Below are 8229 nucleotides of genomic sequence, written 5' to 3' on the forward strand. Positions count from 1 at the left end.
CTTTATATTGACGGACTCCTACAGACGAGATCTTCAACTCTCATTTAGATTACTTTTCCTAATAATCTACCATTCTAAAATTTGATTTTTGTGCACACGTTGTTGCATTGAATCTTAGAAAAATCATAACTTCCTCTAAGGAAGTCAGATTTGGACGTTCTTTATATGTATAGATTCGCTTTTCCGATTACTACGACTTCCGTTTAAATTATTTATCCTAAATAATCTTCTATCTAAAATGTCTATTTTAGATTATACTGTAAAGAGAAAACGGGGTGTTACAGAAGCCAAGTCACGAATTGATGTTGTCGGTCTCTATTTTAGCGTATGCAAAGACCCTAAATACAAATATTAAGTTAGGAATTAAAAACAATAAATATATATTTGCAAAAAATAAGTATAATCTTACGACTGCTGTGAGGACTGTTCCTGGATAAGGACCCTTCATAAAAGTCTCATCCAAGCCAATATAATCTCATTTTCCAGCTACAAAACCTTTCTTCAACGACGCTAAGCAGATGTAAATCCTCTTGAATATTCTTGATTCAAAGTGGGGATTGGGTTCAGTTTCAACTTTGATTTCACGGTGGTTTGTGGGTTTCGTGTTTGAAGTTCTAAAATATTGTCTCTTAGTATAGAGTATTAGCTTGCATAATCACCCCTCACATGATTGGTTTCTCTGTTTTTGCCTGAATTACCTTCATCTTCGAAATGTTAATATGGTATTGACGTTGGAGTTGTTCTTGTAAAACCTTTTTAGGGATTGTGGGGTTACTTACCACCTATGGCACAATTTGATTAGATAAAAACCGGTAAGTACAAGATTTCACAATCCTTGTTTTTAGACATATATGTTTTTCTCATAGGGACGAACCTCCCAATCTACATCATTTTTCCACTTGCTTGCATATAGGACCAATGGGAACTTCCTTACTTTACCGGGTTCACCAACACCTATGTAAGACTGCGATGGGATCGTAGCAATCACCAGATCGAGGTAAAATATTATTAGAAACGGTCGAGTGTAATGGGGAATCAGTTCATACCTTGGGCACATCGTTCAGGGTTGTCGAGGAGTATTCTCTGTTTTGGGTTGAGGATCATTGGGGTCCGGGTCAGAGTCGATCCTATATAGCTTTAGATGAGTAGGACCCATGGGCGAGGCCCGTGTGATTATGATAGATCAGGCGGGTCCTGGTAGAGACTGTTGGGTCAAGGTATCAGATCTTGAGTTGTAGGAATCGCAGGATCATGTGGGGGATCAGTTTGTGACGTAGAGGGGTTTTAGGTTGGGTAGCCTTGCTATTTGAAATCTTGAAAAGCTGGTGGTTGGGCTAGGTACGAGACTCGTAATCTCAGAAAAAGTTTAGGGGTAATTATTTATCGGTCAAGTGAGGGTTCATCGGGAATCGGAAGGGTGTGGTGTGAAATGCAAGTGTATATTCGTGAATCTCGAGTTATGAGTGAAGTATTAAATTAGTTTTGGGTAAGAACTTGATGTTGGTATCGCGCGTGATTTGCACATGAATTTCGTTTCAGTGGAATAAGAATTGGGGTATCTATATGCCAAAGGCATCAATCGCAGGTTTCAAGGGTAATGAATGAGCTTACTTTTAATAGCAAGTGAGTCGTTGTGTTGTGTTTTGCGTTGTTTGTATCTGCGAGAGGGCCTCAGCATGATTGGAATCAAGAGAAGGTAGGTCGTTGAAGACCGAGTATGTTATGAGATTGCAGTTGGTCTTGTGGTATTCTTTTAGCAGTAGGTTTGGTGTCAATATGGTTTGGGGTATTATCGCTAGATAAGGTTGCTCTCGAAAGTCGCGCGAGGTTACTGTGTGTTTGTGTGCCTTTTGGCTCAGCAAACGGGTAGGAGTCTAGTGATTTAGATAGTCGGCAGACAAGTTCGGACTAGGGAGGTCTCAGCTGCCTTTAGGAAGCAGTTAAGTGGCAACAAGATGAGTCGTAGTGGTTTCAGTGATTTAAGCTTCGTGTGAGGAGTCGCTTGTATTTCGGGGTGTATGTTAAGTCACTCACAGTTGGATTAAATAATCTCAGAGTGGATGATTGGATCCTGCCGTGCAGCTCTCGTATGAGTCCAACCATTGCAGGGAGGAATCTTCTACTCGAAGGATTATTTGAGCCTTCTGTCAAGTGTAAGTATTTTGCAACTATATATGATCATTGGTTTTGTTCCAATGGAAGCATCAAGATAATCAAGGTTGGGAGAATTTTGTTTAATATGGAGTTAGAAGGTTAGAAATTAGTTTTGGGCCTCTTTGAGCCATGCAAAGGCATCATGTTGACGACTTTATCATTTAAGACATTCCAAAGAACAAAATATATGAGTTGGACGTTTGGTCTTAAAGCATTAAGTGCTTAAAAGTTGATTTTAGGCTCCAGAGGTATATGCCAAGCGTACCTTCCTGGTACGAGGCGCGTAAGGGGTTTGGCCTAATTTCCCTCTCGAACGTAGCCTAGTACGCTAGGCGTAAGGATGGTACGTACAATGTACTCACCTAAAATCCTTTTGGGGCTTGAGGTTAGGTTGGTCCATTTTGGGACTTGGGGTTAGCTTGAGCCATTGTGGGCCATGACTTGTTGGGCCTAGAGTAGGAAGGGTAAAATGGTCTTTTACCCTTTGTGAGAGGGATTATGATTTGGAAATTTAGTTGTGAATTATTACCCTAAATAGTGATTAGGGTTGGTTTGCATGTGTTCAGTGTGAGGAGCCTTTGTAGCAACAGCTTGTGTGTGTTTGCTTATCATCAGATTGAGGTGAATCTTCTCACAGTGTTTGGCGGGTCGAAGGCACCAATTCCGGCCCATTGATTATTTGTTTATAGGATGCTAGTTGTCTGTGTGACTCTTACATGTATTGTATGTGTTTGTATGTATACCGGACGGGGCCCGATGTTAGGTGAGGCTTGATGAATGTGTTCGGTGGGGCCCATCACATGTTACTAATAGATATGTACTGGACGAGGCCCGATGGATGTCGGGCGAAGCCCATTTTATGTATTGTATGTGGTATTTGATGGGTTTTGAGCAATACATCATTCCTATGGTGTACATGCAAACCCTAATAGCTTTTGGATCTAGTTTGTCTAATGAACATGCAATTGAATATCCAAAGATATAAACCCTAGATCTAACATATAATAAACTAAATTAGGGTTTAGTGAATTACCTTTGATTGTTATATTGCAATAACAATCAATTCCTTGCTTTGATTGGCCTCAAAAAGCTGAGTGCCTCAAGTGTTGCACCTCTAATGGAGTCACAAACACCATATGCAACTTGGATGAAGAGGAGAAGAAAGGAGGCTGCCCAAAACGACTAGAAACCCTAGAGAATCAGTTGTCCACGTTTTGGGGGCATAGGGGCCCTTTATATACATGTAGGCTATTAGGGTTTTCAACTAGGAAACCCTAATCTGACTGCTTAAGCCCTAAGCAGCCCATGGACTCCTTTAACACATCCCTTGGACGATTTCTAATGGGCTTCCCATAGAATTCGTCTAACCAATCTATTATTAGGTGATCCATAGCCCAATTATAATTATCTTATAATTACAACTTCAGTCCCCTAAGTTTAACGAATCTCTTTTAGCCACAAAATTAATTATCAATTAATTCTTTGACTAATATTAATTAAACAATATAATTTCTCCTTTAATATATTATTCTCATAACATATTAATAAATCATAATTAAACCTTTCTCTCCTTAATTCATCCTACATATTGCTATGGTGAAGGCAACCCAAAAGGACCATGCTTATAATCGGGTCAAGTACATACCAAAATAGTTATGGACTTAGACACTAATCCAACAGTCTCCCACTTGGATAAGTCTAATAACTATTTTCCGTATGACTTCAGAACCTGATCAGCAATCGTAGCTTTCAAAAGCCGCTGTCAACTCTGATCTTATCAGATACGTGTGTCCTTTAGATAAGGGATTATATATTCCTCCATTCTCAAGAGATCGTACAGACATAAGACATGAATTTTAATCATTCTCTCTATACTGTTTCCCAACTTCCGATTTACGACGACTGACAACAGACTACAATTAAACACATCAACTTAGTCCTGGCTTGGCCAAGCACTTAGGTGTCATCACTAAATCATCGAGAGGCCCACAAATATCGCTTTTATCCCACTTTGGGTAAAAGGAATGCATAAACTTCAACTCAAATGCTTGCTTGCATTTACTAATCGAATCACACACAACAATAAGTTTTATAACACCAAGTTATCGGTGCGTTTACTCATCATCAATGTGCAACCGACCAACAAATAACAACTCACACGTCTCGGTTTCAAGAATATACAATATTATCATCTCACTGATCACTCGTGACAAAACCATGAAGTGATCCAAGTGAGCGTGGGTTTAATCCAATACTCTAATCTTATCAAAGCACTCATGAACTCTGCAGCAAACTTGTGCTATGTCTAAACCTTTCAGACAATCTACAAACTCTTCATGACAGTCTTCCTTCATACTTACTTCCAATGTATGACCGACTGTGGATGTTTGAATAACCTAGTTATTCTGGAAGTCAAAACATGCAAACTGAAACATAACAATAATACTTAATCCTATATGGCCCAAACTCGTGAGAGTAAATAAACCACTTCTATATATCCACCATATTGATTACTCATTATTTATCATTTAATGTTTCGGATAATCAACTCATTACTTGAATTACAACAACAATTGTCCCATGCTCTAAGCATGCACACTTTGTTTCCTATGGTCCATGCTTTGTGAAATAAATCAATTGAAAACTTTTCCAATGATGCTCATTTCACAATTCCTTAATCCTTATTGTTAGTGTAAGAACACAAGGTTCTTGCCACTACTAAAATATGCTAGATTCTAACATTTTATGTAACGATCCTTTTGCAAAATCATAGCACAAAAGTCACCAAGACTTGGCCAATGAAACTACAAAGTACTCTATCGGAAATTGTTACAAGACAATTCTATAGACGTGATGTCTCTCACTCAAAGTACATTCCTTTGAACATCCTTTTGCATTAAATTTTCTAATCAAGACATAGACTCTCAATATCTAACTCCCAATATGGAAACATTTCCACATTTGCTATATGACAACTCATTCTTAATAGAATCTTATCTATTCATAATAATGTCAATATGGTCCATCCAATACCATACTTCCAACTACTCAAAAGCGACCAATCCTCAGCGAACTTTGGATCGTCCTTTGATAGTTGTTTAATTATTTTAGTCAAAACCGATTCTAGTCCTTTTTCCCTCTTAATGTGCTAGACATTTGAAAATTTTAAGAATGGTCAAATATTATAGCATTTGCAATCGATCCTATACCTGAAGCGTATTGGACACGATGCATAATGTCTTACATAAAGATATGATACTTTATTAATCTTCTGCTATAATATTTTATGTGTCACGTTCTCACAATTCTAACTATGAAGAGGGATGCCGTAATCATAATCGAAATTTGAGAACACACTATGTATCCTTTGACTAAATTTATTAAAATTTCTTAATCTAAGCTTTAGATTTTGAAACGAAGTATAATATTCTCTCCCTTAATTATAGCAAACAACTTTTCAACCCATGCAACTTTGCAAATTGAATCTTTGTTTTTCTATAATTAATATTGGTAACTTGCAACACTCGCCATAATAATCATACAAGCATAACACTTATGCTCCCACTATCATGATGATTATTATCATATAAGCATAACACTTATGCTCCCACTAGCTTTGAAATGTATTCAGAAAACAAATGAACTACCAGAAAACAATGCCTATTGAATTTCTGAAATTCATATTTCTAATACCAGATGCTTCGATAAGCCTTTATCTAAGCTTCTTAAACTTATACACCTTTGCCTTAGATAGCTCATATGTGTGTTTAAACAATTCAAAACTTATATCAATAAGTTCCAAATGTTAGACTAATTGCCAGATCTCACAATTCGAACGATGGAAAGGGACGCCGTAACCATAATCAAATTTGAGAATACAATTTTCACAATTGCTACCTTCTTAAAATCCCTCTTAGTGAAAGCATTTTCTCACAGTCATTTTCATGAAGGAGGGAATCTTCTGACACTTATATTTTATGGTGTATGAGTTCCTATCCATGTGAATTTGCCAAAACCAAAGTTTGCGACAAATCCAAACTCATATGGACTGAACTTTCTTAATCTTGATTTCTTGCCTTATGGTGACATGAGTGCCCACCATGTCTTCCAAGTGGTTTAGCAACGTATCCTTACATATCAATGTACTTTCCATCGATCAAGGAACTTTGTCTTTACGCATTCAAATGAGAACCCGTAGAACTCACATACATAATTAACTCAATTGGAATGGCACAGAAACAAAATAATGTCAACACGATAGGTTGTAAACCTCAAGTCGTGTGCTAGTGATGATCGATAAGGTTGATTCTTGATTTATTCTTGAAACCTTTTTCAAGATCATTAAAACTCCCACTGACCTCTTGACATATATGATTCTCTTTGTCAAGAAACATTTCTTGACAATCAAATATTCAAGAGTTAGTGTAGTTTTTATCAAGACAAAACACTTCACATAATTGCTCCTAGTTGGTCTTTGTCTTATCCAAGACAACACAACTTACCAATTTCAAATGTGCAAGAATGAGAAAACTTTTCCAAATTCCACATTTGATGAGTGTTATAAACCTACTTAAGACTTTTCACTCAATGTCACAATCTTGGAGTATGACTCTAAGACTTGATATTGGAACGAAGTATGATTGACTCTTTGATTTAACCATTTCTACAATTCTCGATTCCTCTTCTTAGACATGCAAATGCACTAAGACTCACTTAGAGGATCAAATGTGATATGGTTCTTAATCATTAAGAATTTATCATAAAACACAATAAAAGGTACTCTCCCTTCTTCTTAGAATGGAGAAACTTTTATCTTTCTGCCTTCTTGATTCTTCTTATTCGGTCTGCCATTGAAACTCTTTCATTTAACTCAGAATTACACTCAATCTTATAAGTATAACCATATTTACTAAACTTTAGTAAATCATGACGAATATCTTTGTCACTTTTGTGGTAGACTTGATCAACGTACGACCTAGTGTACTCGATTTCCTAGTCCTTCAATTGACACTTTGTCAAAGAATTAGTCTAAGTTTTCCAAATGTGAAAGTTTTTTCATTCATCATACAATACACATTGCATGATTCCAAGTTTCTGTCCAATTGAAACTTGGGCGATGAGAAACTCTCCCCATTTGGTAAACTTTTGACATTTCCACAAATAACATAATTAAGAATCAAATCCATTATTGCTAATAATAGAAACATTCAGACATCAATTCTTCATACATGCCATTGCAAGGATAAATAGATAAGATAAAATCAAAATTCATTTTATTGCGGAAAAAAATTTGTACTTACAATGCAATTCAATTGAAAAACTATGTTATTACATATTTCTTAACAATATATTCTAATTCCAAGTAGTAGCGCAAGAAATCAATCTTCAAGTAATGTGATCGAAATCCATTTCTTCACGATTAGATTCAACTCACTTCTTCTCTTAAGCTTCCTCTCTTTTCTTCGATCCTACAAAACATCAAAATGTAATCTTATCACATCATGTATTAAGAATCTAGAATAGGAACTTAAAAGAGTTAGATAATGGATTTTACCTGAAGTAGAACCATACGTCTTGACTCTCCCATCTCTTAGATCTCTCAGGTAAATAGGACAGCTTCTTCTCCAATGCCCCTTCTCTTGGCAATAAAAGCAAATGGACTCCTTTGGCACAGCACATCGGACAATCACAGACTTAGTTCTTTCTGGACTTCTAATGTATCCAGTGTCCATTGAAGTTTGGGAGTTTGATTTACCAGACAAATTTGCTTGACCAGCATGCCAAATCATTGCTGATTCAACAAATATAAGCAAATAGGTGAGATCAATGAGGGTCATGTCGTGATCCATCATATAGTACTCTCTAACGAACTCACTATATGATTCAGTAAGTGACTGAAGAACCTAGTCAACAGCCAACTCACTTGAAATCTCGACACCCAACATGCTTAACCTATCAATGTGTGACTTCATCTCTAAGACGTGTGCACACACAGGTTTCCCATCTTCGTGTTTACTTGCCAAAAGGGCTTGAGTGAGCTTGAACTTTTCAAGCCTTTGAACTTGTGGGTCAGGT

The sequence above is a fragment of the Lactuca serriola genome, chromosome 5, assembly GCF_051521515.1.
Source record: "Lactuca serriola cultivar US96UC23 chromosome 5, Lser_US96UC23_V15, whole genome shotgun sequence".
NCBI lineage: Eukaryota > Viridiplantae > Streptophyta > Magnoliopsida > Asterales > Asteraceae > Lactuca > Lactuca serriola.